The sequence below is a fragment of the Sciurus vulgaris genome (genome assembly GCF_902686455.1).
Source record: "Sciurus vulgaris genome assembly, chromosome: 4".
In the NCBI taxonomy this organism is placed as follows: domain Eukaryota; kingdom Metazoa; phylum Chordata; class Mammalia; order Rodentia; family Sciuridae; genus Sciurus; species Sciurus vulgaris.
Window position 1 is genome coordinate 26,829,566 of NC_136464.1, and position 25,227 is coordinate 26,854,792.

General features: G+C 36.7%; 1 protein-coding gene and 3 pseudogenes across 4 annotated transcripts in view; 2 read left to right on the plus strand and 2 right to left on the minus strand.

Moving 5' to 3' along the window:
• Positions 1–25,227, minus strand: part of GBF1 (golgi brefeldin A resistant guanine nucleotide exchange factor 1) — a 121,756-nt gene that overhangs the window by 72,125 nt on the left and 24,404 nt on the right.
• Positions 2,391–3,689, minus strand: LOC306660199 (protein dpy-30 homolog; annotated as a pseudogene). Its single transcript has 2 exons — positions 3,686–3,689; positions 2,391–3,414 (listed from the first exon to the last, which is right to left on the minus strand). The product of its transcript is annotated as a protein dpy-30 homolog (transcript).
• LOC306658667 (cyclic AMP-dependent transcription factor ATF-4-like) lies at positions 14,622–16,528 on the plus strand (annotated as a pseudogene). The gene has a single exon. The product of its transcript is annotated as a cyclic AMP-dependent transcription factor ATF-4-like (transcript).
• On the plus strand, positions 19,499–20,111 carry LOC306660201 (NADH dehydrogenase [ubiquinone] 1 alpha subcomplex subunit 1-like; annotated as a pseudogene). Its single transcript has 2 exons — positions 19,499–19,502; positions 19,772–20,111. The product of its transcript is annotated as an NADH dehydrogenase [ubiquinone] 1 alpha subcomplex subunit 1-like (transcript).

Sequence of the window (25,227 nt, forward strand, 5' to 3'; positions counted from 1 at the left end):
ATTCAGTTTTAAAGTAATGCTGCTTAACCTCCTCTTTTCCAAAATTACCAATGTCTACATCACAACTACATGAGTAGTTATTTGCTTAGTAAGCAAATACATTTTAAGAACTCTTCAGAAATATTAAATATTCCATAATCCATCATTTTTGGAATGATCTCAAACCCTAAGTGCAAATAACCCCATTTTGAAAAGTATTTAGTCCAACTTCTTCCATTATTTTTAGTATGACATTTTTTGTTAACAACTTTACTGAGATACAATGCACATACCAAAAAATTCACTCCTTTGAAGTGTACAATTCAATATTTTTCAGTATATTCAGATTTGTACAACCAAGTATTATGACTGTTAAAAATTCTGGTCCTCTTATATTTTAAACCACTGTCCTAGGTAATTACTCGGAGCCTAAATAACAGGGATCTAAAAACTAAAGCCAAAGTCAAACAGCAGGTTAGTCTCTTTGGCATTGTGATGCTCCTCATAGCTATCAATTTATCAATCCCTTATACTTAAAGTAAGACAAGCTATGAAAGAAGCAAACTGAGTGAGATTTGCTTGAAATCTAGTGTCATTGCTGTAAAGAAATTTCAAAAAATAAAAGTAAAATAAAAATAAAATAAAAGTTCCTGGCCCTGTACCAGGAACCCTAAACACTCCTTTTCTCCCCTGCTTCCTGAATTCCAGTGTCATTATCCAAAATGAAAATAGTCACAGGCTGGTGACAACTTAGCAATAGCAGGCATTGTAAGGTCAGAATCTTTTTTACCATTAATTCAACTTGTTTTGATTCATGTTTTGAGATCCTAAACAAGACAACCATCTGACTTGACAGAAATGCAACGGTTTTAATTTAGAGTCTCTTTTTCATTGTGAGTACAACTACAATGCCACTGTAACCTTAACTTTTTTTTTTAGCTCCTGAATAAGGCTTGCCCTACTGCTGTCACTATCTAATCCAGAGACTGTGGCTGGCAGGAAGAAATAGTTCTGGAAGCCACAGCTGTTATATAGACTAGCTACCATCTTCCAAGTATGAGAACTACTTCCAGCTCCTTCTTTAATCAGTTTGCTGAATCCAAATTGCAGATAAAATCTGAAGCCAGTCAAAGAAGCTGCAGCTTCAGAGACCAAAGCTATTTTGTTGAAGAATACTATCAAGGGAATTGTCCAGTCAGACAAGAAGCCAGCAGCAAGATACTCCAGAAATACTAAACCTAATCTTCCCCTACCTTCCAGAAGACCTCAAGGTTCCTGCCAAGACATGTGAAAACATACTCCATCTGACTCATGATTACTCATTTTTCTCACTGTTTACTGACTGTACCCATCAGATGGTGTGAAAGTTTATTCCATCTTCCTTTCAATGAATGTCACTATATTAAAAGCCATACTCTTAATTAAGTTAAAAAGAACAATAATCATTTAGTCATTATGTACTACATATACTAGGTAGGTTCTGTGATAAACACTCTACTTGCATTCTTATTTTTAATTTTCACAATGACCTTATAAGAAAGGTTTTATTACTGTCCCTGCCCTTTTACATTTATTTTTAAAATTACATATAGCAAATTGATTTGGGGGAGGATGGGATGTGTATTCCATGAGGTTTTTTTTTTTTTTTTTTGACCTTTATTTATTTACATATTTATATGTGGTGCTGAGACTCAAACCCAGTGCTTCACACGTACCAGCAAGCACTCTACCACTGAGCCACAACTCCAGCCTTTCCGAGTTTTAATACATGTAGTATCATGTAACCACTACCACAATGAAGATAAAGAATAGTTTCATCACCTCAAAATCACCTCACCCTGATCCATAGTATTCATGCCCTTTCCCCACCTCTAATCCATAGCAATCATGCTCTCTTCCTTCTCTATATAGTTTTGTCTTTTCCAGAATATCATATGACTGAAATCATTCATTCAGTATAATGACTTTGAAATCCATTCAAGCTGGTAGATGTATCAATAATTCATTCCTTCTTATTGATAAGTAGTATTCCACACTATTCCTGTTTTATAAATGAAGTACCCAAGGCTCAGAAATGTTAAGTAACCTGCTTGAGGCCACCAAGATGAGCCAACATTCAAAACCAGGCTCTGCATGGCTCTAGAACCTATATTCTTAACCACAATGCCACATTAGCCTAAAATCTCAGAAGAGAAAAACAGCGATCTATGATTCTGATTGAAACATCAAGGAATCTTCTGGAACAACAGTGCAAATGAATTTTGTGTTTACCAAAAATAAGACGAGAAATATTTGTCAAGATTTCCAGCAATGATTTCAAACTCTTAAAGGAAGGATGATATAGAAGAACAGGAACTATAAACAGTGAAATGGCCTGCATCTAGAATTTAGTACTGCCACTTATTAAGAATGTGACCTTACACAAGTTCTTCAGTGAAACTTCTGTTTCCTCTTCTTTAAAATGTTGGTATTATCTTGAAATATTCTTGGAAGGATGAAATAAGATGATATAAAGTTACTCACACACAATATTATTACCACCTATTAACATTCTGAATAAAACCAAAATTCTTGCCAAACAAAATACCTACAAAATATGCAAATCAGTATTTATGAAGATATAAAAGATGTTACAAGGTACAAGTCCCTTCCTACAAGGGAATATTTTAGCTAAAAGACACACCCTTTCCTAAAAATAAAATCAATGCTATTATATAATATGGTGCTAAACTGTATGGCTAGATCCATAAATAAAATATAAACTCACAACTACTTTTAGTCATTAGCTTTAACTTTCTATTTAATTTTTTTTAATGGCATTATGACAGTTTATTTTGAAGGTCATTTTAAAAACAAAGTTAAAGACAATCTGAGAAAAAATTGCACAGAATACACTCATTAAATAAGTATGTGATTAAATCAAAATAATGAAAATATGCTCTCTTTTGTAACTGTGGAAATAAGTTCTGTTGTCTTGAAGATTCTTCTACTTCCAAAAAAGGGAAAAATCACGGCAGCAATTAATCATTAATTGCTTAATCATGTAAATCTACAGTAGCAACCAAATTTTTCTGTTCTTCCCAATGAGTCAGTTTCGATCTTCAAATTGTGCCTTGTTGTTTAAAAGATAGGATGCTAGAAATTCAATGGGATTTGGTGGTCTTCCTTTGCAAGCACAGCAAGTCCCTATAATAAGATAGGCACAACTGTCTGATCCAGGTAGGCACAAGTTGGCAAAGACTGTAGATCCACCTTCTGTTTTGATGACTTTTCTGCATTCACCTTCTCGTTTTCTACTATTCCTCTCGACATTGTCCATCAGACCATACTCAGAGTGAGGATTTTCTGCAACCTGCATCTGTCCTTCCACCATCTGCTCTGGCTCCACGGTGGACCCTGCAAACCACAGTCCCCAGGTACCAGCCCGCGCCCAAGCTGTTGGTTCCTAAGAGCTCTCTCTACTTAATATTTTAAAAAAAACAAAATCAAAGTGTATGGTGGTATATGCTTGTAACCCCAGCAGTTCAGGAGGCTAAGTGAGGAGGCTCATAAGTTCAAAGCCAGTCTCAGCAACTTAGCAAAACCCTATCTCAAAATTAAAAATTAAAAAAGGGCTATGGCTCAGTGGGTAAGCACCCCAAGGTTCAATCCCTTGTATGAAAAAAATAAATTAATAAATAAATCAAGATTCAGTTGTAAAACCCACCCATCTTCTCGTCTAGAACATTTCTTTAGCACAAATAAGGACAAAGCCTTTACTAGTCAACTTCAAAACTAAATTTTTTTGTGGGGGAATTCTGGGAATTAAACCCAGGGGCACTTAACCACTGAGCCATATTCCCAGCCCTTTTTATTTTTTATTTTGAGATAGGGCCTCACTGTGGCTGTGGCTGGCCTCAGTAATCCTCCTGACTCAACCTCCCAAGTCACTGCATTTATACGTGCGTGCCACCATATACAACAAAAATGTATTTTTTAAACTACTGGTTTCAATTATTCATTCCAGGTACCTACCTCAATTTCAAGATTATTAAAATAAATGTTTTAATAATATTTGATAATTAAATCAAATGTTTTAGTAATTTTGATACCTGAGAGGGAAAAACACACATAAGAAAACTGACCTCTGTGCCACTTCGTGTTATAAAATTTTGGGGTTCTGTAAGAAAACAGGGTATACTTCAAAAGGTTATGAAAGTCCAAAAGAACTCAAGGTCTCTGCCCAAAGGAATCCAGTAAGGTCATTTCTTTCCCTCCTACCTGTTTGTTCTGAGTAGGGAAGGAAGGTAAAAGAGAATAAGTTGGAAAGGTAAAAAGACTATTCAAATCTATCTGTAAGAGTCATGCTACTTTCTTCTGGTGTTTTCTATAAATCTTCTCCCTTCAACTGATGTTTACTATATGAATCTTTGCCAGTACAGAAATAACTCTTTGAAATCCAGCTCAGGTTTATTAGGTTTTTAAAGTAAGCATGCAAATAAAACATACATGAGACTGTCCAAATTCTTACTTCCTGATTTGACCTGGGAGCAAAACCTAGTAATGGCTGAAGAGCAAAGCATCTTACCAAGGCTCTGTTCTAACTACTTAGCAACCATTCTTTACAGTTGGCAAGTCTGTACATCTATGCTGTTCACTTAGTACTTGGACTTGGAGAAAAAGAGTTCAAACTTTAAAATAAAGGTTAAAGTCCACACACAAAATAGTGGCAGTGAAATATCACTTAGGGACCAAATAGAACCACAGGGTTCATTTTTCCAGTCCTTCTTCAGCTTAAGTTTTATGCTTATAACTTACCTAAGCTCTATAATTCCTTCCCATCCGAAGAAATACAACCATCTGTAGGCCTGGATTTCTACCAGACTTTAAGGCTGAACCTCTTATCCCTATCACCTTACCGAAAGGGAGAAGTCAAATCTAGCTAACATTCTAAAAAACAAATAGCTAAGGTTAGAAAACAGAAGAAAACTGCCAGCAAAACTATACCTCTTTTTCTCATTTGAGTTAGTTGGGCAATTTTCTCATAAGCCGCAGCAATGAATAGGAAACCAGGAGTCCTAAGTTCTAGCATGTTCAACTAATAAAGCTATGTGACCTTGGTGAAATCATGACCTGGTTTTACTTTATTTTGTAAGACAAACTAGCTAGAACAGACTCATGAATCACAAACTGAAGGTCAGCCTAAAAGCTTGTGCTGGTCCAAAGATGTGCTTTATAACTGAAACACATATTTTTAAATGAATCACTATAGGATGAGTATCCCTTAGAACCAGAAGTGTTTTAGATTTTTTCAGATTTTGGGATATTTGCACATTATGTGCTGAGACATCATGAGGATGGAACCCAAGTCTAAAAATTAATTTATGTTTCATATATACCTTGTAATATGTAATTTCATACAATATTTTTGTATGAAATACAAAAGGTAATTTCATACAATATTTTTTAGTAATTTTGTGAGTTTTGATGGCAACCTATCACATGTGGTCAGGTATGGAATTTCCTACTTGTGATATCACGTGGCTCAAAAAGTTTTGGATTTTTGAGCATTTTGGATTTCAGATTCTCATTAAGGATGCTTAACTTATATCCACTACTTAATATAAATATTTATGCTGGGCACAGAGGGGTACGCCTATAATCCTAAGTACTCCGTAGACTGAGGCAGAAGGATTCTAAGTTTGAGGCCAACCTGAGCAACTGAGTGAGACTCTGTCTCAAAATAAAACAGAAAGGTCTGGGCATATAGCTCAGTGGTAGAGTGCTTGTCCAGCATGTACAAGGCCCTAGATATAATCCCCAGCACTACACATACACACAAAAGAATATTTAAATATGTATTTAACTGACTATGTCAATAAACTTGACAGAGTACACTAAGCTAATAAATATTTATGATAACAAATACATATTTATTAAAGTGAATATAGTATTAAGGCTCTAGTGACAACCCTTAATCAGTGTAGCTAATACAACTAACTGCCTTTGTTCTAGCCTAATCTGGATTCTTTCTTTCCTTATTTTAAAACTCATCTCCAAGGAGACAAGGTTTTCAACCATACAATTCTTTGACTGATTGATAGGGGTATAGAGAAATGAATCCAGGAATCCCCAGTCCTTTTTATTTTTTATGTTGAGACAGGGTCTCCCAAGTTGCTGAGAATGACCTTGAACTTGTAATCTCCTGCCTCAGCCTCCTGAACTGTTAGGATTATAGGTGTGTACCACCATGCCCAGCTATAATTCTTTTTTAAAAATAATTATTATGAAAATTTTAAAAATTATATAAAAGTAAATAGACTAACAAACTCCCATGTACCCTAAACCCAACCTCAATCAACAATTAGCAACTCAGAGCTAACCTGAAGTCTCTTCCAGTCCTAAAATAATTTGATTCTTATAAACATTAACAGAGAAACAGAAAAAAAAAAATGACTAGATCCTGTTTAAGAGGAAAAAACATAGAAGTAGAAATATAAGCTTGTTAATTAGAAATATAGTAATAAATTCCAAAAGAATATATTAAAAGATGAAAGGTGGGGCTGGGGTTGTGGCTCAGTGGTAGAGTTTGCCCAGCATGGGTGAGGCACTGGGTTGGATTCTCAGCACCACATAAAAAAATAAATAAATAAAATAAAGGCACTGTGTCCATCTACAACTAAAATAATTGGGTTTTTTTTTGTTTTGTTTTGTTTTTTTTTTAATGATGAAAGGTGTTTCCCCTTAGGAGTAGGATGACAGAAAAGGTAGGTGTTGGGGACTGCTATTCCACATTCTTAAACTTGTCTCTCAAGACTGTTTTGAGGCTTAACTGATATACATTAATGCTTCTTCAGATATATTAATGCATAAAATATAAGGATTTTTGGTTTGCTTTTTTGGCTTTCTTTGGTACTGGGGATTAAACTGAGGGATACTTTACCACTGAGTGACATTCCCCAGTTTTTATTTTGAAAAAAGGTCTCCCTAAGTTGCACAGGACCTAAGTTGCTGAGGCTAGCCTTGAACTTGAGATCCTCCTGCCTCAGTTTCCTAAGTCTCTAGGACCATAGGCCACTGTGCCCAGCTATAAGATAATGTCATAAAAAAATTATATCAAAATAGATGAGGTCCACTTAACATTTATGCAAAATTAATCCATTTTAAGAATTACTAAAAATTTTAAGAGATCTAAAGATCTTGGCATTATTCACTTGAAAGTAAATGACCATTACAAGACTATAAGTTCAAAGCAGAGTTTATTCAAAAACTGGCTTAACTGGACTATATAAAGACAAAGGGAATTGTAAAGTTAGTCTATCTTAAAAGGCACAGAAGCAAATATTGTGTATATTCTTCTCTTTATATTCTGTAATATACCAACATTGAATTTTCATTACAAGTAAATTATAGTGACAATTCATATGGAACAGACTCCAGCTGAAAATATTTTCAAACTTGTGTGAGAGGACAACATAACCAATCAATTTTAGGACTTCAGAGACTTTAGAGATCTTTTGGTCCAATTTTCTTATTTTAGCAAAAACAAAACCAGAAAGCCCAGAGAGGACAATATTAGGAACTAGGGCCTTAGAAAAAGTTCTAAGAATATGGGTATATAACTGCAGAGTCCAGTGATAATAACCATGGCAGCCTATAATAGAGATAAAATGGGATCTTTGTCAATGGTGAGAATGACAAATATTAGGTCACCAGCTCCTCTTTTATGTGGTAAAGTCCACACTCAGCAATGGTACCACGGTAAAGGAATAAAGATAAGGCCTTTCACTGTTTAGAATTCTACTTTCTCATTTAGAAATCTAAGAAATTATTTCTAGTTAATTTTTTTCCCTAGTTAAAACAAGTTCTCACACCCAGACTGTCTACCTAACAGAAATAACAAGAGACTGAATTGATCAGTATCAGATTTTTTCACTTTCCTGAGGGCTGAAAGAGTAACATTTTCTCCCAAATTCCTAATGCCTCTTCTTCACAGTCAACCAGAAAATAACTTGGAGAAGACAATGAAAGTGATCTAATTCCTATTTCAAAGTACAAAGCTAGATCTTAGGGTATTTATAGATCTGGTGTCACCCTTGTCCTCATCTCCCCTCCTTACATCTTAAATTCCTTCTCTCCACACACATTGCTGCTCCCAAGCACACCCTGAGCCAAAGGCTCATTCAGGAATTCTTATTTCTACCCTTCAAGCACCAATAAACTAGTTGATGCATGAGCAACTTTCTGTGAGGACCAAAAATATGTAAGGTAGAACCAGCCCAAAGATACTGGCAACAAATATGAAAAGACAAAAAGCATTATTGAAATATAAAAGGATTTGATAAAACCTGAAAGAATAATCCAGTTTCTGTCAAATAAGTAGCAAAAAAGAACAGATAATGAAAGGCCCAAACAGTAAAACACTTGAGAAAATGCTAGTAACTAAAGTAAAACAAATTACAGTCAATTAAATTAGCAAAGATAATACATTAGAAAATCCAATACAAGTAGTAGCAGAGCTATAAAATGTAGTCACCCTACTAATGGTACAATTATTAATAAAAACAATTAAAATAAAAACAATGTGATAAATACAAAGATAGCTATACTATACAGAACAAAATAAAAATTAAAAAATAGCCAACATATGGCATTGTAATTCAATATATTCTATATTATCATTAAAGATGATAAATATCAGTACATGCATGAAATCATGTTAAATGAATAAAAAATATGGCATATTGATTAAACTATTAAATTATATTTATATAATGATAAGGATTAGAGGAAGTAAATAGTGATTTTATGGTAAAAATGTTTTTGTTCTTGTTTGTCTGCTTTATTACTTTTATTTATTCACTTATTTACTTTTTTTAACTCATTTTTTTGCAGTCCTGAGAATTGAACCCAGGGCCTTACATATGCTAGGTAAACCCTCTAGCACTGAGCTACACCCCTACCCCTTTTTAAAATTTTACTTTTGAGACAAGATCTCACTAAGTTGCTGACACTGGCCTCAAATTTGCAATCCTTCCTCAGTCTCCCAAGTATCTGGGATTACAGGAGTGTGCTATCATCCCCAGCTGTTATTTTATTTATAGTTACAGTATTAGTGTTACTTATATTCTATAGAGTTAAACACAATTTTGGATCCTCTCTGGTTCTGTGCAGCCTAAGTGAAAAAACAACCAAAAACACCCAGTGGGTTTTCTCAGGCATGGAATTTTCTACTTGGACCGTCACTGGCAACAGGAATATGAGACCTGAAGTTCATTTGTAGCCACAGGCAACTTTCTAGGAAGCCAAAGGTCCTCTGAAATTTTTGAGAAAATAAGTTGATTCTCCATTTTATCCCCCTCAAGAACTGAACAAGTTCATTAACACAATCAAGTATGGAGGCGGGCATATGCCAAGGTAGGGAAAAGAAGGGGAAGACATCAATATAACCGCGCACAGCTGAAATGGTTACCAAACACAGAGGCACGACAGAATCCCCACTTCGTTTCAGCAACTCCTCGTGCATGCCTAATCAATGTGACTATAGACCTGCTAGTCCTAGAAAGGTGAATAGCACAAAACTCCTCAGGTTCTTATTTACTAGTATACATAAACCAGATGAATCTGTCAAGTGACAGACAAGTAATTTTTTTTTGTAGATGGACACAGTACCTTTATATTACTTATTTATTTTTATGTGGTGCTGAGGATCAAACCCAGGGCCTCACATGTGCTAGGTAAGCGTTCTACCACTGAGCCACAGCCCCAACCCAGTAATTTGGTTTTTAAATATCTCCCAAACATTAGGCCTTTATCTCCATTTCACAGCTCCTGGACAGAATACAAAAAGAAATCAGGTCCTATATATTTTAGTCTGAAAGAATCACAGTGGCCCCATAATGTATGGTATAGTTCATCTATACCAAATTCTAAAGGCTCAGTGGTACACAAATTGAGGGTCCACAAAGGATTATCTGAATCCAATTGAAGGGCTCTCATGAACAAAAGGATACTTTGACCACTTGATATGAATGTCCCAGCAAAAGAGGGGAGATGGGAGATGAATGGATTATCCTTACTGGGCTTGTTTTAGAAAACAAAAGTGTTTTTATTAGTGCTCAAGTTTGAGATATCAAGAAAGAAATAAGAGACTAACATGTTGAAGTATTATTCACACAAATATTTGCTATATACACTCTGGATAATTTCAGAGACAAAGAGTTTGGGAGAAGGCAGGAAGTGAGTGGGGAGAACAGAACTTTCCAGATTTAAAAAAAAAAAATGGCCATGAACAGTGACTCACCTGTAATTATAGCGATTCAGGAGACTAAGGCAGGAAGATCACAAGTTAAAGGCTAGCCTTAGCAACTTAGCAAGGTCCTAAGCAACTTAGTGACACCCTCTCTCAAAATAAACAATAAACAGGACTAGGGATATAGCTCAGAGGCACAGTGCCCCTGGGTTTAATCCCGAGTACCCCACCTCCAAAAAAAATCTTTAATATCTCAGTCAACATTCGAAATTTTTCCTTTAACTTCCTGCAAGGTCAGCCTCCAAAGATGACTTCCAATAACTTTGTGTAATCACCTCATAGACTGTATCAGGGTTGGTTTGGTGACCAATATTGTATGGCACAAGGGGCCATATGTTACTTCTGAGGCTGGGTTGGACAAGAAAGTACAGCTTCTGGGTTCAAGATATAGCTCAGTGTAGTGTGTGTGCTTAGCATATGTGAGGCACTGGGTTTGATACCCAGCATCACAAAAGATAAAAGAAAAAGTTTGGCTTCTGCTCTCTCTCTCTCTCTCTCTCTCTCTCTCAGATTATTTGCCTCAGAGAACATCAGCATTGATGTTGTCAGCAGCTCTATTGAAAGGCCCATGTTGTAAGGACTGAGGTTTCTGACCAAAAGCCATGTGAGTGAACTTGGAAATGGATCTTCCAGTCCAGTCAAACATTCAAATAACTAAATCCCTGGATGATACTTTGAGAAACATTAAGCCAAAACCACTAGCTAATCAGCACCCAGATTCATGACCATCAGAAACTGTGAAACATTAAAAAAAATTTTTTAGGCTCCCACATTTTGTGATAATTTGTTATACAGCACAGATAACATAACATAATATCAGACTAAGAAAGTCTGTTGGAGAAACTATTTATAATATCATAGGGCTGGGGTTGTGGCTCAGTTCACGGTGAGTGCTTGCCTAGCATGCCTGAGGCCCTGGGTTCAATCCTCAGCACCACATAAAAATAAAATAAAGGTATTATGTCCACCTAAAACTTAAAAAAAAAATTATATATATATAATATATAATTTTATATATATATAATATATATATATATATATATATATATATATATATATATAAAAGATAATACCATGATTTCATCTGCTGGGTAAGAAAGAATCATCATCAAATTAAAAGTGGTCTATTGCCTAAGATACTACTAAAAGCTAAAGAAGGATAAGAAGACTTTTCACTGGAAGGAATAAAATGTCCATCTCTTCCAATGCTAATCTAAGGATTGTTACAGTTAAAATGGCCCCATCAGGAAAGTCCAACACAGTCCCCTTTCAGTAGTTTTATTACCTGTCTTACAGCCTACATGTGCGGTTAAAGGTAGGTTTCCTATTTAAGGAAGCCACTGTGAGGGTGTTGTCTCAGAGACATAAAGGGTTAAAGTTGAAGCAGCAAATTTATCCCCAGAGATATATGTCTGGCACTAAGCTGAGATTCACAAGATTCTCCTTGAGTTTTCCTTACCTCTAAATGCTGGGATAACTGATGCTCACTGAATTCCGATATTTGTATGAATAAAAATGAAGGGATTTAGCAAATCTTGTTCCTGCACACAGTTGTCAAAAAAAATCTGACCTTTACAACAGGAAAAAGAGGGGGGATTTAAAGATTTAAAGAAGAGGCAGTGACTGTCTGATGTATAACAAACCTTTGAAAAATTATGAAGCAGTGAAAATCCCCTACAGGTCCCAACAAAATGTGTCCAATTTGCATTCCAGCAAAGCTTTCCATACATACCAGTTGGCTCCTATGTGTATTTCCAGGCAAATAAATCCTGGGGAATAATCCCACTGGGACCTAAGTCTGATCTCTGATATATTACTGCTACATAACTCTGGACCATCCTCCACAAACTGCCTTTTTGGTTCCAAATAACTAAATCAAAGTCATCCCGATAAGCTTTGAAAACAGGGAATGTGAGGAGTGGTTTAATGAATGTTACAACTCAACCTATTATAGACCATAGTACGCTATGGGAAGAGGGGGAAAAAAAACACACACACACACACACACAAAAAAAAAACCTCATGCTTTTACATCCCCAAATCTCTTAAGACCAAATCCAGACATACCTGTCATTCATCACACCTGACAATAAAGCCTTATTCAAAGTCTGACTTTGTTTGATCAATGGTTAGGACGCATTTGCCAACCCAACACCAGTATGTATCAGTGGGTGGAGGGGTACAGTAAGACTACAATTTTTTGTTTACTTTGAAACTGGCTTAAACATTTTTTAAAAAGGTAGTCAACAGTAGCAATAAACACAGAAATGTATTCTGATTTAAAATATTTCAAGGAAAAAACACAGCAAACACATTAAATAGCAAAAAAGCAATTTTTCTAAAAGTTGGAAAAATTACTCAATATATAAACTGGAGAAAACAGTGTCGAGAAGAAAAAAGGAAAGTTAGATTTCTGAGAAAACTGAGAGGACTAGAAATTTCAATATCCAAGATTCCTGCTTCAGCTTTCTCCTTCCACAAGAACAAAATAATTTTCACAAAAGAAAAATAAATTTAGAGAAGACACACCAAAACATTAATCATAGTGACTACTATTAGACAAATCACAAAATATAAAGATACAAGAAGCAGAAATTAGTGAACTAAAATAGAGAAGGATGGGCTGGGGGTATAGCTCAGTGGTAGAGCATGTATATTGTATGAATGAGGCCCTGGATTCAATTTCTGAAACAAAATAAGTAAGGAGTGGAATAACTACTGAAATATATATAGAACCTTAAAAAGAACCAGTCACTTATCAGAAATTAGAGCTATCCCCTCTTCAGAAGGGTATTCTGCAAGCAGGTGGGTAAACTGGCAATCTGTAAGCAAACAGCCTCCTGTATAGTCAGCAAGACCCAGCCCATTGCCTGGTTCAGGATTATGATGGCAGATGAATACAGAAATGCCATCTGCTCCCAAGATCCAAAGTGTAACTCTTTTGTTGTTGTTGTTAAGTCATATTTCAACCCTGTCTAGGCACCCAGAATAAGTTATTTTCACTATGTTTGAGGCAATTTTTGGAAGAAAGTCAATATTTAGCACAGAAGCTTATTTAGCCCAGAAGAACCATCCAATTACCTCAAGAGAGAAGCATGCCAGGAAATGCATAAGAAATAGAAGGAAGCTGGGCACAGTGTCGCATACCTGTAATCTCATCTGCTCGAGAGGCTAAGATAGGAGGATTGCAAGTTCAAGGCCAGCCTCAACAACTTAGTGAGACTCTGTCTCAAAATTTTTAAAAAAGTTTTCAAAAAGGCTGAGGATGTAGCTCAGTGGTTAAATATCACTGGGTTAAATCCCCTGTACCAAAAACAAACAAACAAAACAAAGTCCTAAGAAGTCTCAAAAACTTCTGGAGTTTTAAAAAACAAAAAAAAACAAACAAACAAAAAGAAAAACAACAAGTATTGATGAAAAATGGGAAAAATGGGAACACCTGCGCATTGGTGATGGAAATAGAAAATGGTTCAGCTGCCAAGGAAACCCATTTCACAGTTCCTCAAAAAGTTAAACGCGGAATTACCATATGACCCAGGAATTTCATTCCTAGGTACACATTCAAAAGAACTGATATATACACATATGCACACACATTTGTAGTCAAAAGATGGAAGCAGTCTAAATGTCCCTCAGTGGATGAATGGATAAACAAATTTTGATAACACATACAATGGAATATTATTCAGCCATAAAAAAAATGACAGACTTATTCATGTTTCAGCATGGATAAACCTCAAAAAGTGAAGTGAAAGAAGTCAAACACAAAAAGTGGTTACACTGACATGAAATATCCAGAACAGGTCAATCAATAGAGAAGAAATGCAGATGTTGTTATTAGCCATTGGGTACAAGGGAAACCCAGGAGCTTATTGGGTACAGAATTTCTTTTTGGGATAATGAAAAAGTTTTGGAACCAGATAAAGGTGATAGTTGTACAACTTTGTCAATGTATTAAATGATACTAAGTTGTTCACTTTTTTTTTTTTTTTTTTTGCAGTGCTGGGGATTGAACCCAGGGCCTTGTGCATGCAAGGCAAGCACTCTACCAACTGAGTTATATCTCCAGTTGTTCACTTTTAAATGGTTAATCTTATATAAATTTCACCTCAGTTTTTTTAAAAAGCTTTTGAAAATTAAAAATTCTCTTACCTCTAATTTGATTTTATTTTTCTAAAGTACTTTAATGGGATATAAGCTTTCCTTCTGGGAAATCATGAGCAAGTTCTAGTTAAAGCCCATGGTGTTCCCTCTGTAGTTTTTATAGAAATAAGCAGTCACCTCAGTCTCTGGTATAGTCACTTTGAATTCTTACAAAAGTGAAATATACCTGGTAGTCTTCTACTCAACAAATTGGTCGCCGCAAGGAATGTCAGTGGGGCTTCTGTCTGTACTCTGGCTAGAGGCTTACTGAACCTTAGCTTCTTAAGCCTGCAACAAACTCCTGCTTGGAGACTCTTGCATCTACTGATACTTCATGAAGATTTCTCATGATACAAAACCACAGTAAGGAATTTCCCACTCCTCCATCACAGCTCAATTCAGAGTTCTCTGGAGAAACAGGTACTTCCACTGTCTCCTGTCTTGCACTGAACAAGAGATTCTCTCCCAGGCATTCCTTTTACACAAGGACAGCTTAAATCTCACCAATGGGCAGCTTAAATGCCCATGGGCATGATTTTCTCATAGAGGCACTCTGAATACTCCTTCTATATACTGTCTCTTTGACTTTCACATTTTTCTCTTTCAAATTGTTGAGGCAAAAACATTTTCAGAGTTTGAGGTTCATTCTGTGGCATTTAATACCACAGGTGTTAACACTTTTGCACAGTAACACTCCTCAGTAACATTCTAGCAGGTCTCAGTTACCTGTGCCTTAAGACTCCTATAATTGGTGATTTATAATTCCTCCCCATCCCCATCCCACTCCATGATGCCATGAATATACACAACATACACAAATCTCCTCAAACTCTTTCTCACTGTTTTATATATTGATATTTCTACAGCTTCCTTTTGGAAAAAAAAAAAAAGTGAGGCCTTTCCCAGTCCCGGTTAACCAAAGGAAGCAACAGTCACTACCAAAGGGTTCCAAACCTACCTCTATGCTCACAATTCTATACAATAAAAGAATAAAATGAGAACCACCCGCTTTCTCATTAACTTAAAAAATAAACTGCTCTAATAAAAAGTGATTGTTAATGTTATCAATAAATGCTTACTCTCCATCAGCCTAAGTTACAGCATTTTACCTATCAGGATCCAGGTACAATCTTTACATCTCTAGTCAACATGTTCTGTTCCCTCCCTTTGGATCTGATATTTGGGCTGGGGATATAGCTCAGTTGGTAGAGTGCATGCCTTGCATGCCCAAGGCCCTAGGTTCAATCCCCAGCACCACAAAAACAAACACAAAAGATCATCTGGTTTATGCCAGATGAACTTTTGGCCACACTAAATGACACATGATCTCTTTGCCCTCCTAGTCCAGGAGATTAATAAGGAGCACCCCCAAGACAGTGAACCTAATTGGCCATTTCCCAGAGAGTTTAACAAAAACAGACCAGGTTGCTCCCTTCACATTCTTGCAAACTCTTTCCCTTTCCCCAGGGGATCCTTTCCTCTATTCAAGATCATTCCTTTAGCTTAGAGCTAGGCAGTGAAGTGGATATCTCTGAAGGAGAGAGGAAGCGCCGCTCTACTGCCTACAGTACCATGATCCCTCAGTATGTAGAGGAAGATGCCCCCTCACATAATGACAGTGGCATCTCTATGAGTCCAGAATCCAACCTGGGTTCTCTCCAACATAGACCTTCTACCTCAAGGGGCTCTCCTAATGTCAGCCTGTCATCTCCAGGTGTCCCTTGTGACTCTAACCGCCCCAAACCTTATGACCCTTCTGAGGATAAGATGGTAGTACCAAAAGTAAAAAGCAAGAAGCTGGATAAAAAGTTGCAAAAACTGGAGCAAAATAAGACAGCAGCCATCAGGTACCACCAGAAGAAGAGGGAAGAACAGGAGGCTCTCACTGATAAGTGTAAAGAGTTGGAAAAGAAGAACAAGACTCTGAAAGAGAAGGCAGATTCTCTGGCCAAGGAGATCCAGCATCTGAAAGATTTGATAGAAGAGGTTCACAAAGCAAGGGAAAAAAAAGGGCCCCTTGGTAGGATAGTCAGGAGTGCTGTGTGCTTGTACATAGGTGTCGTGCTGATGCTGTGTTGTAATAAATTATTTTGTAATGAAAGTTAAATAAAAAAAGATCTGATGGTTTGTACTGCCACAGTTTCCATCACCCTGAGATAATCATTTAACAGTAGGATCGTTACAACCTTACAACCTTACCTCCCCTCTCTTCTCCCCCTCACTTATCCCTCTACATGGGACACTCTGGGCCAGTATTTGCCAGGTCTTGCTGGATTTTTACTCATTCTTTCTCTCAGCACTGCAGTTCTGTGAATCTCCTAACCCCAAGCTAGAACTTCAGCCTTCCCAATTAGACACTGGAACTGAAAACTGCATGTTCCTTATTCCCAGTTAGTGACTTCCACACATGCTGGAACAACCTGCTTGTGTTAATGTATATGTCATGCTCTTAGCAGACCTTCCTATTCAGTCGGGTACACAACACCAGGGACCAAAAGGCAGCCTGAACTCTGCTGCCAGAGAACAGGTTTTCTGGGTAACCAGTCTAGGATTCTCTGAGATCACCTCCTGTTAGACATAGCAGAATCAACAAGAAAAAGGGATATCTGCTAGATTTTTGATTAATATTGTTAATTTGCACCAAGTAATAAAAGGATCCAGGAAGAAGCTATATTGACATGTCTCTTGTTCTTCTTCTGTATATGGCTCTCTTAAAGGTTAATGCTAATTCTGTCCTCATCAACACACAAAGCAAATAAGTAAGTTACCTCATCGCTTTTTCCTAAGTCATAATCACATTGTAATAGAACATTTTACTGAACATGCTATTTAACCTCCCTGGAGCCTGAGTTTTATCTATAAAGGGAAAATGCTAAAAAAGCATAGTCTATTTTGTAGATACTATGAAACTTAAATGATAAAAACACAGGCAAACTGTCATAGCCCAGAGAAGCCCAAAAAGACATGAGAACTAAATGTAATATGATCTCCTAGAACAGAAAAAGGCCATTGGGTTAAAAACCAAGAAAACAGGAATCAAATGTGAACTTTAATTAATAGTAATATATCAGGCCCGGGGTTGTTGCTAAGTGGTAGAGTGCTTGCGTAGCACAGGTGAGCAGTGGACTCAATCCTCAGTACATAAAAAACAAATAAATAAAAATAAAGGTTAAATTCTAAAAAATAATAATATATCAATATTGTTTCATTAAATGTATCATACTAATATAAGATGTTAATAAGAGGGGAAACTGGATATAGGGTATATGAAAACTTCTTTACAACTTTTCTGTAAATCTAAATGTATTCTGAAACAAAAGACTATTTAAAAGGATGTTTAAAATACATATCTATAAATTGTAAAGTTCTAGTCAACTATAAAATATTAAATAATTTAAAAGTTTAGTCTTTTATGTAGTGTTAGTACATACTCAACCATCTTAAGTAGCTCAGATAATAGGGAGAGCTTGAAGAGTTAAGTTCTCGGGTGGAAGAATCTAGCCCCCAGAAACACCACAGCTGTTTCCTGCCAGTTGGTGCCTCATGTCTGACTTTCAATAGAGCTGGTTTTCTTTGTATAATTATTTTTGCCTTTCACCTTGTCTATTTAACCCAAAGAAGAGATACTTTTTAAAAAGAGGTTCTATGATGGCAGGTTCTTTAAGACTGCAAAAAGTGAAATGTTTAAGGTATGGGTATTTATCAGATATAGTTCCTAAGTGGTTCTAATAAATCTGATTTCTACTCCCAACTTCAAATGTAGGAATAGACAGATACTCAGAGATAGAATTCAACAAGTGTACCCAACCCCTGCCAACTCCTGTTCTGCCCTGAAAAAAAAGAAGAAGAAAGCAAAAGTCCCAGAAGTACAGGAAATTGTTTCTCAGACGAAAGACAACACTTCCTTTCCCAGAACAATCCATCTCCCACACTGACATCCTGCCCCTGCTATATTTACCCAACCCAAATCTGCTGATGATATACTTCCAGCTGCACTTTTGCCACATGGTCCTGTCACTCAGCTGGAGCACTCAGAGGGGAATCTGTCCAGAGGGTAGAGCCTAGAAATCACTACACTCTAATCCATGCTTCCTCTACTGCTAGCCTTCAGAGTAAAGCGAGACAAAATACGAAGAGTATTACTCCCTGTTTATTTTGGAAGTGACTGGGGAGACAAGAGGTACTTCATTTCATATAGTTGCTAATTTTGACTGCTCTCATGGTAGCCAGTAGAGGAACCTGAACAATGAAGAGATTGAACAGGAGGTTAAAAATAACTCTGTTAATGCTAGCCATCCAAAAAACATCACTTAATAGCCTCTTCCACCCTAACCCACTAGGATCAGGCTATCAAGTCACCTTATTACAGGGTGAACACTTCGGTTCTTAGTAGATGGATCCGAAGATTCAAGGATATGACTATTTCATTCACCCCACTTCTTCCTACTTCCTAGCACACTCTCATGAAATGGAGAAAGCCCCAACACTGGACAGAGTAAAGGTAAATGCTAGGGTAACTTCCATTTTCCTATTTTAGCAGGTCTGTATTCTTCGTCCTTCTCTCCACCCTTGCCCCCAACATTCCAAGTTCTTTTCTTTTATCCCTTGTGGTTCATTCTTCCTTACCTTCTACCTCTCTAGTTCTTTACTTTTCTTTCCCTACATTTCTCTCTGTTTTTAAATTATGAGAAGGCTGGGGCTATAGCTCAGTGGCAGAGCACTTGCCTAGCATGTGTGAGGCACTGGGCTCGATCCTTAGCACCACATAAAAATAAATAAAGTGATTATTTAAAAAAAAAAATGTAAGCAAGATTCCCTTAATAAAATATAATTGATAACTGATAAGGTTTTCATTAGTAATGGTCATATCATTAGTCTACTCTCCACAGAAATAAGAGCAAAGAACCTGAGCCTGAAGAACAATATTTCTTTTTCTTTCTTTTCAAAGGAGATTCAGTCATGCATATTAATCAAATCCTTCAAAAGAATGATAGGAAAAATGTAGAGAAACAAGGGGGAAAGATAGAAAAGGGTGACAAGAGGAAATGTTTTTCTAACCTTCTTCTTTCTTAAAAATCCTATACAATGGGTATTTCCAAACCTCACAGATTTTTAAAAGCTTAAGTAGAAATTCTTAATGAGTCCAATCAAGCTTTTAAAATGATTTGGGAATAAAATGTGAAATAGGATCATAAATTTATAGCCAATCCCACTTATTAAAAGTAGGGGGAGGAGCCAGGCACGGTAGCACATACCTATAATTCCAGCAGCACTGGAGGCTAAGGCAGGAGGATCAAAAGCCAGCCTCGGGGTTTACTGCGAAAGGAACCTAACCGGGTCACCTCTAAGGAGCCTAAGGGGTAGGGATTTGGTTCGAAATTCTTCCAGGTCTCGGTATACTGGGCGTGTGCTTGGTTATCCCGGGAGTGGTCACTGCCTACATCCACAGGTTCACCAACGGGGCAAGGAAAAAAGAATTGCTCATTTTCCTTACCAGTGGAGTTTGATGGAAAGAGATAGATGCATATCCGGAGTTAATAGTTACTATAAATCAAAGGGTTTGGAGAACATTGATTAAGGAAACATTTTCCTGATTGATGGAAAAAACTCAGTATGGTCATCTACCCCTGCCGTTATTGGATACATTATGTAGCATGCAGTGTGTTATGTAATACATAATCAAAATAAAATGAAAACCAAAATAAAACAAACAAACAAAAAAAGCCAGCCTCAGCAAATTAGCGAAGCACTAAACAACGCAGTGAGACCCTGACTCTAAATAAAATATAAAAAAGGGTTGGGGATGTTGCTCAGTGGTTAAGCACTCCTGGGTTCAATCCCAGGTTCCAAAAAGAGTAGGGGAAGGGCTTATGGTATAGCTCAGTGGTAAAGCATGTGCTTAGCATGCAAGAGACCTTGGGTTCAATCTCCAGCACCATCAAAAAACAGAGGTGGGGAGAAAAAAGGGAGTCAATTCCACATGGCTGTTGTTAATGTAGGTTAGATGAAAGCATTTATGCTGTTTGTTGAGTGGAGAACAAATTCCACTTGGTGATGCTGCCATAATTATCAAGCCCCAATTAAGACACATGGAACCAGTTCTTTTCCAATTTTCAAAACTCTTTTTAGTTACTACATTAAAAAAAAAAAAAAAAAAAAAAAAAAAAAAAAAAACTGGCATCACCAAAGCCATAAAATATAGACATTTAGGACATGCAATTGTTTGTCATAGGAAGAGAAACTAACACAAGCAAGCTAGGAAGACAGTTTGTGTCCACACCTAAAAAGTAATCATTTAAGAACAAATATTTTGGGGTTGGGGATGCAGCTCAGTGATACAACACTGGCCTACTATGTTCCAGGCCCTGGGTTTTATCCTCAGCAACATACACACTAAATTTTTAAGCAACCATTCAAAATTCACCATCGCTGCAAGCTGAAATTCTTTCAGGCGAGACTCAACAATGGAAGATAAACAGGATGGGGGTGGGTAATGAGGAATATGGTCTTCACATATTTCCCCATAAATGGCTTATTAGTTTCAACAGGAAAATATCTTTAAAGAAACCAGCTAACACTTGACTGGGTGATCAATGGATGTGATACCTTGAGAAAGACACAATATCAGTAGTGGAATGTACATTCATGCCAGACACACATAACCTGAATTTAATCATGAAGAAACACAAGGCAAACTAGAAATAAAAAACAGAGACAGAAAGACAGAGAAAGAGAGAGGCTGGCAGGGATGGAGGGAGGGATGGAAGGAGGAAACAAGGGAACATAATGATGGACCAGAATGACCTATAGTTATAAAAAAATGTCAATGTCATAAAGGACAAAGAAAGACTGAAGAACTACTCCAGATTAAAGTAGACTAAAGAAACATAATAATTAAATGGTGATCCTTGGGGAGAAAAAAACACTAAAACTTTTATTATTGGACAACTGATAAAATCAGAGTATGAATAGTAAATTATTGGATTAATGTTGAATTTCTTGATAACTATACTTAGATTAAGTAAAAGAATGTCCTTGTCCTTAGAAAATATACAGTGAGCAGGCTGGGGAGATAGCTCAGTCGGTAGAATGCTTGCCTTGCAAGCACAAGGCCCTGGGTTCGATTCCCAGCACCGCAAAAAAAAGAAAAAGAAAATATACAGTGATATATTAAGGAATAAAAGGCCATGACATATATAACACACTCTCAAATGATTTAGAAAAAATAATTTTAGATATATACATACATTGTGTATCATGAGAAAAATAAAAACAAATAGCAACCTTGCTAATATAAGGATTAGAATAAGTGTTATTAAAATTTATTTCCTTTATTATGCAAAACTATGCTTATTAATTAGAAATACCAAAGCAATAATATTTTATACATCAAATTTCAAATAAAAGGTATGGCCATTTTTAACTTAAAAAAGAATAGCAAAAGGACATATGGGAGACTTTTTTGTAAGCTTGAAATTACTTCCAAATAAAAATTTAAAAATATTCACTATCAGTTGATCTAATGAAATGTCCTGACACCAATTAGGTAAATGGGGAAATGGGAAAGAACTCACACTCTAGACAGCAATAAAACAACCTCTGGTAGGGAAGTAAGTCAACTTTTCCTTCACTTTAGAGCTTCTGGAGGAAGACTATTACCAACATAAGTATTTCCCATTCTCTATTTTCCTTTATTGAATTCACACAATCCACTTTTGTTGACAACTGAGCCTGTGGCTTATCTAGGATCACTTAAGAACCTGGTAGAATCACCCATTTCCTAAATACAAAACAGTTCTACCAAGGGCAGCTACTGCTTATTTTCTCCCTTATAAAACCTAGAGAAGGAGTTTTTAAAACCCTTGAAATGAGACTGATTAAGATGCTAATCTTGGGCTCACTTGGGAGGATTAATGAGTCCTATTTGGATTCTAATAACAGAAGTCCATTTTCCCTTGACTACTTTCCCTACAATGCTTTCTAGGTAGGCTGTACCAAAAACTAGTATCCTCGACCAAAGTCACAAAAAGACCAGGTCCTTGTCACAAAAAGTATTTGGCTGCAAGTCAGGCACAGTGGTACACACCTATAATCCCAGCAACTGGGGAGGCTAAGGCAGGAGGACTCTAAGTTCAAGGCCAACCTTGGAGACTTAATGAAACTCCATCTCAAAATAAAAAAAATAAAAAAATAAAAAAAAAAAATTTAATTAAAAAAAAATACAAAGGGCACAGGATGTAAGTTCAGTGGTAGAGTCCCCCTGGGTTTAATCCCAGTACCATAAAAAAAAAAAAAGTATTTGGCTCTAATAGTTATTAACAATATACCTTGGATATATACTCACCAGAAAAAAAGCAGCAAGGGAAAAAAAAAACCTGCACTTTAAGTTCAGAACACAATAAACTATCAAGCAAATGACAGGTCACAGGTCTTTCTCAGGAATACAATTATACTCTAATATCCAATTTCAACTTTCTCTTTTAGGAAGACCTTAACCATTGTTTAACCACTTTACTACCTCACTACCTCCTTCTGCCCTTGAAAACCCTAGGAATACTTTTCCTAAGGAAGAGGACACTCTGAGATCCCAAGGTTCCCAAGGGCTACTTCCATGTCCTTTCTCTGGAATTCAGGGAGAAATATATGATAAGAAGTTTTACTGATTATGGAGTCAATATTATAAAGGTCTTGCTGCTACTTTCCTATGTGAAACCTCTCGGCTAGAGACATTAGGTTGCTACTAAAAACACAACATTATTTCAAAACTATTAGACTTTAGTTGGAAAAAACAGCTTTCCTCATTCTTTTAGCACCTTAGCTAAATAGCTCCTCAAATCTTTATTTTGTGTCCTAGATTTTAAAATCCTGACAACTATGTCATAAGTCCAAGGCTGAGAGGACTCAAAATGCGAAGTTGAATTTTATTTTTAGAAAAGATAATTGACAGGGCACAGTGGCGTATGCCTGCAATTCCAGCAACATGAGAGGCTGAGGAAGGAGGATCTCAAGTTCAAGGCCAACCTCAGCCATTTAGCAAGGCCCTAACCAATCTAGCGAGATTCTGTTTCAAAATAAAAAAATAAAAAAGGGGGGCTGGGCATGTGGATTAGTGATTAAGCACCCCCAGGTTCAATCCCCAGTACCAAAACAATTAAAGATAATCAGTCATGGGGCTGGGGCTGGTACTCAGTGGTAGAGCATTTGCCTAGCACGTGTGAGGCACTGGGTTAGATCACTAGTACCACATAAAAATAAATAAAATAAAGGTTTTGTATCCATCTATAACTAAAAAATTAAAAAAGATAATCAGCCCTGGTTACCTTACCCACTGTATTCAGTTCAGTTCTGAGATGCACAGACTTATTAATCAAAGGCCAATATAAATGGACTAATCAGTCCTAAGACATTCAAGACCCGTACAAATAGTATTTCCATGGTCACTGCTAAGCAGTCAGGGCTGGGATATAGGGTGAGGATGGGATATACAATGTAGACAACACCACTGTTATTCTTCTGATCATCCTAGAACCTCTTTCCATAAACCAGGGTATGTAATAATTTCCTGATGCCTCATGAGGAAGCTGGGCAGACTTTAAACCAGTGCCCAGTCGTCCACTCAAATTCCAGAGCTTCTCAAATCACCAGCACACTAGACCATAAACTTTATGAGAATAGAAACTGTCTCAGTTCCCTTCAAAACTACCTAGTTCAGTTTCTGGCATAGAGCCAGTGCTCAAGAACTCTTTGTTAGCCAGGCTGGGTAGTGTACACCTGTAACCCCAGTGACTCAGGAGGCTGAGGCAGGAGGATCACATGTTGAAGACCAGCCTTAGCAACTTAGTGAGATCCTCAGTAAATGAGAAACACCCTATTTCAAAATAAAAAATAAAAAGGATTGGAGATGATGTTGTTCAGTGGTAAAAGGCCCCTGGGTTCAATTTCTAGTACAGAGAGAGAGAGAGAAAGAAGATTTTTTGTTGACTTAATATATACACATGTGTGTGTGTGTGTGTATGAATTTCTGCTACGAGAAAAGTTCCCAGAGGACATGTTGTTTGACAGTCTTTCCAGTACAAATGACTCCCTTCTTGACCTACCCAAAGTACTCAAAAAGATGATATGTCTGAACACCCAGTTTAACATCACAAAAAAGGAATAAGGTACAAGATACAAAGTGACTTGTCAGTCATAATTAAATCTACAATCCCTATTTCCTTGGGGAAGAATATTTATTCTAACAACCTCCAGGGCTGTAATGACTCAAATGGGGCTCAAATTATTCTCTGTCTAGCAAAAGCTGAGTTATCCAGAAACAACCATCTAAATAAAATTATTTTATTGAAACTGAGACTGAAGCTGATAGGGATGAAACTCAGATTTAGTAGTCCACTAGTTCCCAAAAGTCAAGGGGCTATATATGACACCTCACAGAGTCCTTCACAGAATGCCAAAAAAATGGGAGGAAAGGCGCCCTAATTCAACACTCTGTCTCCTTGCCCAAGAAATAATATTGCAGAGAGACAAAGTCAAACCAGTGCTGGAACAGGAATAAATTACAAGCACTTTTTAACAGGCTTTCAGACTTTTTTGACCATAACCAACACAATGACAGTTTACATCGTAACCCAGAATATACACATTTTTAACTGAAACACAAGATTCACAAAACAATAATTATTCTTATTATAAGTGATGCACTAATAACTTTCATTTTTTTCCTGTTCCCCCATCCCTTGCTTAATGCTGGCTGCCTATACCAGAAAGCAATGAATTACTAAGTGGTCATGTCAAAAGAACAAAGGAAGGGCTGGGGC